Source organism: Aythya ferina, assembly GCF_964211825.1.
Source record: "Aythya ferina genome assembly, chromosome: 7".
NCBI classification, from domain to species: Eukaryota; Metazoa; Chordata; class Aves; order Anseriformes; family Anatidae; genus Aythya; species Aythya ferina.
In genome coordinates this window covers 7,537,546-7,550,262 of record NC_140302.1, presented here as the reverse complement: position 1 = coordinate 7,550,262, position 12,717 = coordinate 7,537,546, and the positions used below count along the sequence as shown (strand labels likewise).

Sequence of the window (12,717 nt, the reverse complement as noted above, 5' to 3'; positions counted from 1 at the left end):
GGATTTTAGTCCTCTAGTTTGCATTGTAAAGGTGTCATATGACCGAAAGGTCTCTCAGCATAAATCGTGAATTGAACTCTTATTGTGGAAAATGATCCCAAAATAGGAAAGTGCACCTATTTCAAAGCATCATCTGGCAGGAGAATACTACTTACAAAATATTTTTTGTAATGTATGAAGGTACTAAACTGCTCCAGCAAGTCATATTTATATATTAAACTAAAATAATATTTGAATCTGCATTGGGGCTGGACTTTCCCACCTTCCTTATAAGTTTTTTAAGCTGCTTATTGAACTGGTCCTACAACGGTCCCACACATTGCTTTACCAGTGTCCCCTTTTGATTCTCAGACTGGTAAGGAATCTCAGCCTATTTAAAAGTTTTCCACAGCTTCACATAAGATCACACATTGCAAAATGTGTGCAGGAGCAGCCTCCTCAGCACTTCTCTTACCTGTTTGCCTCCTTATGCAGTCCCGTGCATGATGAGAGCACCTTCTAGCCCATATTCAGTCCCATACCCACCAAAACCCTTGGCCTTTTCAGCAGCAAGGCCATTCACCCAGCCTGTGCTCATATTGGTGTTACCTTAGATACTGAGCATGGCACCTCTCTTGTGGAACTGCATTAGCTTTCTATTGGCTCCTTCCCCAAAAGTTTCTCAAGACCACTACTGCCCCAGCCCCCAAATTTAGTGCAAACTGCATATTTGCTAAGGGTGCACTGTGCTTCATCTTCCAAGTTGCTGGAAGATAATGAATACCAGGTGCTTCACTCTCATCTAGGTGTGAGGTGGACATCTGGATTGTCATCACTACCCTTCGATCCTGGTATTTCTGGTGATTTTCAGTCCACCTGGCTGCCTGTTTGTCAGGCACATACCTTTTCCCAGCTTCCAAACAAGAACACCATAGGAGATCCTGTCACAAGATCTTCTAAGCAAGTTTGCGTTCCTTGCTCTCCCCTCAACCACACAGTCATTTCATCACAGAAGGCAATCCAATGGACAAGCACAATTTGCTCTCAATAAATGTAATAACTGTCCTTCGTTATCCTCTTGCTCTTAAAATCTTTTGAAATAGAAAAAAAGAGGATGAGTCCATGGCTTTCCTAGGGACTGGGATAAAGCTGAGCAACCTGTAGCTACCCAGGTCACTGTTCTTTCCTTTCTTAAACATTGATGCAACCTTGCCTTTTTTTTTTTTTCTTCCCAGTTGTAAACAATTTCTCCCAATCAACATTACTTTTCATAGACTGCAGACAGCTGCCTTGCAGTCACATCAGCCAACTCTTTCAGCACCCTCAGAGATAGCACATTTGGTCCTGTGGGTTTGAAGTATCCAGATTCCATACCTTAACACTCAGGCTGTTGTTGCTCTGCTGCTGGCTGCCCCTCCTTCCCAAAAATGTGGCACACTGTGTTCACGTGAACCCTGTTATTCTAATGGGGAGACAGTTTTTAAAGCCATCCAGCTCACATTCTGATAACATGGCTAACTCTCTGCTGCATGGAAAATAACAAGACAGTGATCGGAAAGTTATCAAAAGAATCTGCAGGAAGTGTGTTTTCTTATATATGCACTTTATGGATTCTGTATTTTCAGCCTCAAGCGCAAAACTAGCTGCTCATGAAGCAGTCACACTGCTGGTTTCTAGCATGTTCTCTGATCCACTTTCTGTTCTGCTCTCCATAGAGTAGACAGTCTATCATTTTAGTACGGCTTCAGTTTTTACCTTAGTAACATCATATACCACTAGAAATGCACATTTCCTCAAGTGGGAGATGACAGTATAGCCCACAGGGAGAAATCTGGCTCTGAGGGAACCTTCATGTGGATTTGACTGGATGTTTCATTTACACAAAGCTTTTGCAGCTTTTCAAGAAACCCTCAAAGTGCAGGGATCTGTGGGGAAAAGTCCTGCATCTGTTTGGGTTGCGTATTTGCATTGCCTTCCTGTTCCTGTTTTCCCTCTAGCGTGAAGGCATCATGGTTCCTAGCACCAGCCCACACATATCACACCCTGAATCACAGGATGAGAACACGGACCAGAGTTCAACTCCAACAAAGACACATGCTGGCAGAACAGGGTTCCATGAGATGTCTGCTAGAAGACTGTTGCCCGTTTGGCTTTGGGCTTCCCTGGAGATGTACATCTAGAAGTGTGTTTTGCAGCTGATGAGCAATTTTGATCAATGTTAACTAAGGCCATTTACATCGTGGAAAACATGTAACATTTGCTGTCTTCACAGAAGAAAAAGAAAGCTTTTGCATTCCAACATCTGACTGTAGACCAGACAGCTAAAATATTAGTGCATTATTTACACATTGAAGTATATTTGTCCATTTATTGCAAAGTCCTTTGATAAATCTGGGTGCTTCATTAATAATAACGCAAGGAGACATAGTGTTCGTCTTAGAAAATGAGCTATTCATATACACTGAGATTAATTTCTACATAATTACATACAGGGGACAGATACCAAGGACTTAGAAGAATATTGCTGTACACAAGCCAACAAAGATCAGGGGAAATTTGAGACAACTCCTGAGGGAATCTGATGATGCAAAAGATGCACCTTTAATGAGCGACTTAACTGCAAGTACCTCAACATGAAAGACTGATGTCAAGGACTGCAGCAGACATTCATACGAATGCTCCACAGAGTAGGGAGTTCTGTGCCAATAAGCTCACTTGTACTCTGCTTGTAAATCCAGCTCCAGCTTGTCCAACCACTCAGCTGCTTCCAGTAACTCCAGGTTTGGCAGTATTTGGGAAAATGATTTTGGGTTCTTTTTCACGTCATGCAAAGAAGGGAGGTGGTGGTGGTGGATTTTCTACTGCCCAACTCAAACTGGAGTTTTATAGTCTTGAGAAGAGGAAAGGCACTCCAATCTCTGCTAGGTCCTAAAATAGTGCATCAAAAAGCTTAAGAAGTCTGGGCTGGCCAGTTTAATTTCCATTAGAGGACACATGGTGGACATACTTCAGAGTAGTGTTCTCTATTTATCAGAAAAATAAAGGATGAAAAATAATGTGTTTTTTTTTTTTTAAAAAAAAAAAAAAAAAGAAAAAAGACAAAAATGAAGCACAAAATACATGGCAAAAATGGAGCACAGTCTCACCTTTTCAGCTGGTCACCATATATATTTATTTTATCTCCCTTCTCTCCTCTTCTTTAGATTTTACTTGTCTCAATGTCTTTTTTCCATGGAAAGTTTATGGTTTGTCATTAATTCTGCCTTTCACATCCAGTTTGCTCAAGAAATAGCACAATACACTTCTACGTTATTTCTTGCTTCCTCATTCCCCAAAGAGAGAGTTTGCAATGCCTTTATGCTTGATGGGGAAGACAACATTGACAGGGTTAAACATGAGGGTTTGGGTTGAGCTCTTTTCTTTCAACAGGAAGTGACTGAATATCTGCTTGCTTCTTATATAAAAAAAGGAGAAAAAAATGAAAGGTTTTGATGTGCTCTCTTCTACCTTTGATTGATACTAAAGATCACGGAAGTCTTGGGAACTTACAGTTTTTTAATGCATAGAAACACATGTCAGATCCTGGCGGCTGTGCTATAATCCAGAATTTGCTTAGCCAGCTTCCAGAGGACTTTTGCTGCCTGTAAAACACCTTCTCAGCTCAGTAGCTCAGCTACTTCACTCAGCTACTTCATTCTACCTTAGGCCACAAGATCAAAGCATCAGGAACAAATCAGATGATCTCTTTACAACTTCAGGGTAAACCTAGCTCACTGTAAAGCTGCACGAAGCAACGAAGACCTGTCCACTTGTTTTCTACACCAAGCAAAGCTCAGGAGATGCAAGGATACTCTCTCATGTATGCACAGAGCAACATGGGCCTGAGATAAGCTGTAGGGCAGAACTGCAGCTTCCTACCAAATCTTGTGTCAGATTTCAGCATATAAACCAGACATCAATAGTTGGGTGTTTGTGCTGCTGGACCTCTAATTTCCAGCCACAAGTGACAGGATGAAACTCAGTAGGGAGGAACAAAACATCCTGAATCCATCTAATTCCATGTTTCTGCTCAGGGTCAGCCATGAGTGGACAAGTCTTAAGTCAGTCCCAGTGACACAATTCCTGCAGGTTGTTCATGTACTGCCATGGTTAAGGGAGGGTGGAAAAAGACTTAACACAGATTTGGGACCTGCTGTTCCAGAAGGAAAACAAATCACAGGTGAGGCTGTCACTGGCAGGTGTGCCATACAGGACCTGGGCCATAAGGAAACTGGATAAAACTGAAAAGAAATGGGGAGGGAAAAAAAAAAAAAAAAAAAAAGTAAAAATCACTAGGTGACAAGAAGGCAGAGTGCAAATGACAGGTGCTAGAGGCTGCTTTTCTAAGCAGCCAGATCGTGGTCAGGATATCTGCTGCTGCCATCGTCTCTTGGGTCACACCATCACTGCAGTCACCTTCTGAAAACCAACAGAAAACCAAACCCCAAACAACTCACTCAGAAACCAGAGACATAAAGGCTGTGGCAGAAGATATTTCTGGACCATCAAAGAGGATGATATACCTAGAGGCTAAGTCTAAAACCAGTAGAAAATGCCTCATCGCCTCATCTTTTTCAGTTATATGAGGCCTGCCAGAGACATTGCAGCTTTATGTCATGATTGAGCCCTTCTATACACACGTCCCTACTACTTATTTCTGCTATTAAAAGCTCTTTTATTATCATACTATCTTTCTGTCAGGGTTTTGTGAATTACATTTTAATCCAACAGCACTTGGTTGTATGAACAATTAATGAGGGATGTACGTTATACAAACCTCATATTTTACTGATGAAGTACTTTGAACAGACTGTATTAAGATTGAAACACTTAATAATTATTAAGAGGCTAGTTACGGGCTTGATACATTTCCACGGTCTGTAAGAAATACTACTATGCATCAGCCACACATGTACACAACAGGACTGTAGCCCCCTTTGAAATGAGAAAGTCACCTCATTTGGCTATTTTACTGGGAAGGGTTTTTTTTTTTTTTCAGGTGTCATCTGCCCATAGTTATTGGTGAATGTTTGTCATACGTTTTCCAGGACAAAGCATTTCAGCAAAAGCTCTATTTCTGCAAGGCACCACTTTCATTCCATAGCTTTACAGGGGATTTTTCAGCACCTTGTACTTGTGGTTTCTGATAGGACACGAGGCCAAAATCCATGTGAATTCAATTACCTGGGGAAAAAAATAGTTTCAGCAGTGTATTTGTTATTATGACATTGCTACAAGGGAAGGGAAATGAGGAATTAAACAGGCACCACTCAGCCACATCTCTAGAAGTGAATATTGACCAAGGTTCAATACGTCACTGACAGCAAATCGAAGGTCATTCCCATCAACAGTTAAGTCGTGTCAGAAATTGATATGCTGAATATGAAATGTCTCAGCAGGAAGAGCCAAGTTACAGAGAAATCTGTTCACCTTTCTAATCTGTTCAACAGCACAACAGACATTGAGAAAATGGTGCAGCACATATTTAAGCAAGTTTCTGTTATGTCCTACTGTCTGCAATACCGTTTTGTGTCAGTATTATTTTTGCTTCTGTAGCACTAGTAATGTGCTAATCCTGTGACATTATACTGTCCTGAGCAGACTGCCAGATCATGCATCAATATAAGGCAATCAGCAGCTCTTAGAGCACATCTTTTAGATGTTTAAAATATATATGGAAAAGAAAATATTAAGTTGTATTATGTCATACTACATAATATTTAAAACAATGCTGGTTTAGTGTAGCAGGACCTTTTTTTTTTTTTATAGTATTCTTGGTACCTTTCCTCATCAACAACCAACATGCTGACATGTTAAGCACAAAGCCCTAAAACACAGAAAAACATTTATGATTTAATTCAATAAGAAATAAAAACTTCTCACTCAGTATCTGCTTGTGTGTATATAACAGTCACATCATAGTACCTACCAATAACTGTGTTATTTTACAAGCGTGGCTTTTGCTAATTGTCCACTCACCTCTCCCACACTTTCTAAATTTGTCACGTTTAAGATCTGGTCATAATTACGAGAAATCCACTATGCGGTCACATCTCTGTATAGAGCAGTGTTGTCACAATTTGTGATTACTAGAAAATAGAATAAAATTTTTGCTGAGACAATAAGATACAGAAAGCCACTCTGAAAGTCTATTTAAAAGCTCTTTCTGTTTAATCCAGGGCTGCAGCCTGCACAGCGAAGAAACTGAGGTCACTCCATGCTCCGTATATATAATTCATGCATTAAAACCAAAAACTAAACATAACCCAAAGTCAACTCCCTCAGGTGCCTAAAGCTTTTTCCCTGTAACAGATCTCACTTGGCATCCTCTCAATATCATCCTCAGCTCCTAGCCCCCGGTGGCAGCGCACTGCCTGCCTGGAAAACAGTTTCAGCACCCTCCTCTACCCCCAACAAACGAAGAAATTCGGCTTTTCACGGCAGAACATAACTAAAACCGCGTTTCACGAGCTCCCTCTGCTGTCTATTAACCAAAATCCTGGTGCGGTTAAAAGGGCGCTTTCGAGGAAGCACAGCCAGATCCTGTAAAGTCCTTGCTCATTCGCTAGTATTTTAAAGAGAGAAAATGTGACCTCTATTAAAAGAAAACTGAAATTATTTTCAAAGTCTGGACCTATCCTGGGATAATTCAAACCCGACCAGATCAAGACCCTGGTCCCACTATGTCAAGTACTAGTCCAAACGTAAAAATTACTTTTCCAAATAACAGCAGAGTCAAATGAATGAAAAAGCGAACAGAAACAGAGATGCTGGCTCCTTCACAGGAGCTGCTACCAAACTGACACATAACTTTGCAACTCCACACCCCTTCTGACTCTTTTTACATCTCCTGGAAACTTAAATGGAGTGCTACAGACCGTGCCTGTCCCTTTCTTGGTTAGCATAATGACTACAGCCAGCCTTCCACATTCAAGCAATTGCTGGTGTTTTCCTGCAACCATTTCCCAGGCTAAATCTTTGCTCGTTCATGATATAAACTAGAATAAAGTTCTCAAAAAATAAAATAGAAAAATAATCCACGAGTGTGATGGGATACTTGCACCAGAACTAAACCTGTATTTGAAGGCAAGACATCTTTGGCCAGCTGCAATCTAAAATACCAGTTGGCAGTAGAACTGCCTGTCCCTGTTCAAGAGAAGTCAAGTATGAACCCAAACTGCACAAGGCACTGTTAGCTTGGTTCTGGACAGGTCTCTTGGTCTTTCCTGCATCCTAGGAGAGAGATCCACAAAACAGAAGGTTCGCCACTGCTACTTAAAAGCTCATCCTTAAGTTTTACTTATCAGCAGTTTGATTCTCAATTTTGATTATTTTCCTCTTCTGTAACATGTTTTTTCTTCATCTTTACAAGTCACCTTGTGGGCTGATGTAACTCCATAACATTAGTGGGGACTGTTAGTGTTAGGTCAGAGGTTGGACTTGATGATCTTGAGGTCTCTTCCAACCTAGAAATTTTGTGATTGTGTAATATACTTATCCTAACCTAATTTCTTTTGTAGCCTTCAAACTTCTTTTCCTGAGGGGAGAAGGAGTTTGTTCTGAGCAAACCAGCATAAGAATTAGGTCTGAAACTTCAAGGTCTAGATATATTCAGGACAGAAAGATTTACAGACCAGTTTTCATAGACATGCTAGCTTTGCATCCATACTCCAAAATAGTCTTAGCATGTACAAGTTCAGACATAAACCTCAAACTGAAAGTCCAACTAAGAGTTGATATCTCACTGTTTTGAAACATATTTTTGTCTATTCTTTCCACTTAATGTTTCCCCCACCACCACCCCCTCAGGTATTTTATTTACTAGACACCTTTAAGCCTACCAACCTTAGTTTTATTGAAGATGTCAAAATTCTGCAGAACAGAAATGTATACTAACAACCTCTAGTGTAAGAAAGGTTCCTAAGGAATAGTATTTTCAGACTAAAACAACAGAAGATATAGAAAAGCATAATTTCTTAATATTACAAAGTTGCTTATGTGGATATTACAGCAGTGACACCTGAGACTATGAGCTTTCACACAACATTCCCAAGCCCATGCCAAGAAATTTAACAGTTGCATTCAAATCATTATCAATCCAATTCTCATTGTAGAACTACATTTCTCTTAACAGTTAATGTACTGCTTAGGTTATCTTGGAATCCAGGTCTAATCAAACAAAATCCTCAAGATCTCCAAAACACGGTACACAACCAGAGGTAGAATGCATCAGCCTTTACTTGCAATATTTTTCACAATACTGTGGATTAACTGATGTTTCCAAGGCATGTCCTCAGGGAGCTTCAACTTTTCTGACCTTGTGAATTCCAGTTTAAATTCCTTGGATCCGCTGCTGAATTTCAGCATTGCTAGTCTTGACTCCTGTCCCCACTCTACAGTCTGGGGGCTTCTATTTGGCAATAGGAGTCTTGAGAGCCAGAAGTTATCAGCATACCAGCTCACCTACACAACGGACAAATGTCTTGCCACCCATAACACTTGGGCTGTGATGAAGAAATCAGAGAGCTCATAGTAGGCATTTCTAGTCATGTCCCCAAAGAAGGCCACCAGTATTACACCACACTAATGTCTCATTTACAGAGGGATGTAACGCACCACAAGCAAGTCCATACAAAGCAGAAATATTCACCTAGCACATTAAGAGTCCGTAAAATGGTAAGAGCACTCAGATGGCCCCTTCATGTTGCATTCAATATATGCAATTACAAGGAAACGAACATGTCGCCAACCTCCACACCTAGTGGAAAAAAATGAACTCAGGAGAGTTATCCTAAAAGCAGTTAGGAAAAAATAATCAGGTGCCAGCTGTGCAAGAACACACTAAAGCCAGACCCATGGGTTCGATGCTATAAGAGATCCTAGAAAGGAGGATAAGGAGTTCTCCCCCATGCTGGTTGCTTCCCAAATGGTCACAGCTGCCTCACAGTGTGTTGCATTATTTGGAGTCAATTCTTTAAATTACTTATTTTTAAAAACAAAGGGTGTGTTACTGCTATATAGATAAGCATAAAAGAGTATTGGTCCAAGATTAAATGATGTTACCATATTTTACTGCTGTGAATTTAAAATAACTACGGGTAGGGATGGACTGCCTCCCTGGGAACCTCTAACCACCCCCAACAGGACTAAAGCATTGCACTTGATCAAGGGCTGGTCACATTCACAACACCGATAAGGAGCTGCAGTTATCAGGGAGTTGTTGTCACTTTTTTTTTTTCCTTTTTATTTCTCACTTTTGTGAAGGTCCTATAAAAAGGACACCTCTGTAGGATAGGAATGAGTAAGCCTGGTGCTATTTCCCTAGCAAGACAAACAATACCAAGGCTGTCATGCAAGGATGTGCTGCATACCACACACTTTGGGGTTGGACTTCTATAACTCACAGCCCAGATGCGCACAATTCTTCAGCTTACAGTGAGGCAGAACTCTCCTAAGCAAACCTCAGCAGTTTCCTACAAAGCCCTGCTGACAAGTCTGATCCTGGTATTTATTTCCAGTGTAATCTGAACTGTGGGGGAGGCTGACTGAAAGCCTGTCCTCTTCTGTCCTGGTATTCCTGTGCACTCCCTGCTCCCTTTTCTCTGCTCCTCATCCACAGTGAAGCTACAAGAGGAGATATCTTCTCCCTTTATACTTTGCTTACTTAGGATCCTCTGTTTGGTCTCCAGGCCTGCTTTACCAAGCACATGCTATCCCAAGAACAGCACCAAACAATTACCATCAGCATTTTTAACTGCATACTGGTCTGTATACTTTTTTATTTACCACAAATGTGCATTATAATGGTATAATCACACTACACTGCAAACTGAGGCTCCATGCTCGATAGAAAATGTTTGTTTCTGTACTACTGACCCTCATGATTTTGTAGGGACCATGGTTGATGAGGTAGTAACAATGGTGTTAGTTTTTCACAAAACAAGAAGTCAACGTTGCTCTTGTGAGTAGAAAGAAAGAAAAAAAAAAAACAAAAAAAAAAAAAACAAAAAAAAAAAAACAAGCCAGTATAACTGGAACGCTGAAGCATCCCGAACAGGCTATTAAGAGCTTGTGATCTAAAATTACTGTGGCTGGCAGCGCTTTTGTCTTTCTGTATCTGCACAAACAACCAAAGGAGCTTCAGAGTCTTTCACTGACTGCATCTGGCCACATCTTACCAGCATCCAGACCCCTGCCCATTGTCAGCCCACCAGCCTACACTCACTTATATCACCCTGTTCACCTTTTTAACTACTGAATTTTCTCTACTCCTCCAGAACTTCTCCAGTATGATAAAATTTAACAGAAATCACTTCTAGTGATTTAAGGGTTTTCTAGTGGTCTAAGGTTTGCAGGAAACATAAACCTAGAATATAACAATTTAAATCTGTCACTTTAAAGTATTTTCTCCAAATAATAACAACATCTTCATCCTCCTAATATATTTAGCGATCAGAGTTTTGATGTAAAAATTGAATGAACAGATCTGAAATATATGAAGATGCTCTTTAAACAGGGAAAAAATAAATTCGGTCAAACTAGCCAGTAACAACAGCACAGCCAAAAGGCAAGAACAGGTCAAATTATATGGTGAACACTGATGTTGTAAACATAATCGTGTTTGTGTAGCTCCCAGATCTATATATATAACTGTTTGAATTCCTACATTATGTGTAAGAAATGCCCTTAAGAAAGAAAATGATGTAAAATTTATTGGCAGCAAAGTGTCCCTTTAGAAGGTTTGGAGCTAGTCTGCCGTTCCTTTAAGTAAATACAGAAAGTCCCACTTTCCCCCAGTAAACTTGAGAACATTGTGAAGATCTTCAGAATAAATAAATAAGGAAGATTTAGAGATAAGTGCTACTTACCTTTTCTGAGACCCTGTATTTCCAAAAGAAATGTCTAATTTCAAATGAGCTTTAAAAACAAACTTTTAATTTGAGCAGATCAGCTATGTAAGATGTCAGATTTTCTTTTTTTTTTCTGGGGTGGAAAGACTAGGAAGCTGGCAGTATAAGGCAGGATATTCATTTCAGCAGGGAAAAGTCAATTACTTTTTTTGATAAAAACATTAAAAGTGTATTTTAAATACATGGAAGCGTGAGGGCTTCTTCTGTATTCACCTTCCAAAAGACAGGTCTGCTCAGCAGCAAGGCCAGGTCCTTGTGGTCAGATAGCACAGCTGCATGCCAGACAAGCAGACACAGTTGCCCTTAATGAGGGAAGAAATCCCTGAGCTTGGCATCTGGGTCTTGTAAATGCCAAGCTCTTCTTGTGAAAGGTCACTGCTCTCTTACATAACTGCAGGGGAAGACAGTATGTGGCATTTGGGAAGTGGTGGGTTTTGTATTTGGACAGCAGTCAGGGTGATTAACCCAGAGGTGGATGTGCATTTTGCAGTTTGTACCTACAGCAAGCCTTCAAACTATGCTAAGGTTATTCACGATAAACTGGTTTATAAATGTAGGGTCTCTGTAGCACACCAGAAGAAAGAAGAGAGCAACAGGTGCTGGCATGTGTCAGGACCCACTTGCCATGCACATACTGCAGGCTGCTTTGGTCTCACATGGGGGGCTTTCAGCCTTTTAAACCATGGCCACCCTCAGAAAGGAACATTTCCCCACTGCTCTCGGTGGCACTGACTCCGCTATCCACTTCTCCTTGCTGGCAATCAGTCGTGTGCTACAGCAGGAGCAGCCGCGAGGAGCTTCCCCAGCAAGCAGCCACATACAGCTCCAGCTCTCGGTGTACCACAGCTGACTTGCTGCAAGGGAAGGAAATTCAAAATTCAAAAATGCATGGGTGGATTAATTTTGATTATTTTCTACCAAAAGCAACACATTGCAAACTATACAACATTGCCAAGCAGATCTCACTTTTCTCACACTGCTACTCTTAAGGTCTCAACTATGCAAGTGATCCGTAGATTTGTAACAAATAAAAGACTTCTTGTTTTTTTTTTTTCTCTCTCTCTTTTTTTTTTTTTTTTTTTTTCTAAAATACTCATTTCTCAATTTACATTCTTCAATTAGGAAAGAAAATAAAGAACAAAGGACAGAAAACACTCATCCAAGACAAGGCTCAAAGGAGAATTATGGAAACAATGTACCGAAAGGAAATTATATTGTACTTTTCTTCCACTGCAGGATTAGATGACAGTATTCAGTTTTTAAGACATGGCTTTCATTCATTTCTCTGCTGTCAATAGTGTTCAAAATATAATCAGCCCTGGACATAAGAGCTATGCTGTCTTCAAACACGCATCTAACCACACCTTACACATCTTGGCAAGTTAGTTTATGTAAATCACTGTGGCCTTGATTTATTTTTTTTTTTTTATTTTTATTTTTATTTTTATTTTTATTTTTATTTTTATTTTTATTTTTATTTTTATTTTTATTTTTTACTCTGATTTCCCTAGCCAATATAGTACTCCCTTTAGTGCTCCCTTTTAAAATAGAGGGAGTGAAATCTCTCAAATAACACTCTGTTCCTCTGCAGAACCTGATGCTGAGTTTGTTTTCCTTCTCCATGGACATTGTTGCCATCTACTGTGATGATGTTATGACTACACTATTTTAGGTACAGAAAAAAAGTGTAGGAAGCTGGTTATTACTTACACTATGAGCCAGTGATAATGTTGAAAGAACAGAATGAGAATGCAGTAGCAAAACACGGGAAAATTACAAAATTACAGTA

General features: G+C 40.0%; 1 protein-coding gene across 3 annotated transcripts in view; it reads right to left on the bottom strand.

The window, feature by feature from the left end:
• The window catches only part of LOC311439477 (uncharacterized protein), a 127,114-nt gene extending 115,958 nt beyond the window's left edge, over positions 1-11,156 (bottom strand). For all 3 annotated transcript variants that reach the window (XM_084525211.1, XM_084525205.1, XM_084525213.1), the window contains exon 1: positions 10,887-11,156. The gene's annotated coding sequence lies outside the window, so the exon portion shown is untranslated. The remainder of the gene's footprint in view (positions 1-10,886) is intronic.
• Between the last annotated feature and the right edge of the window lie 1,561 nt (positions 11,157-12,717).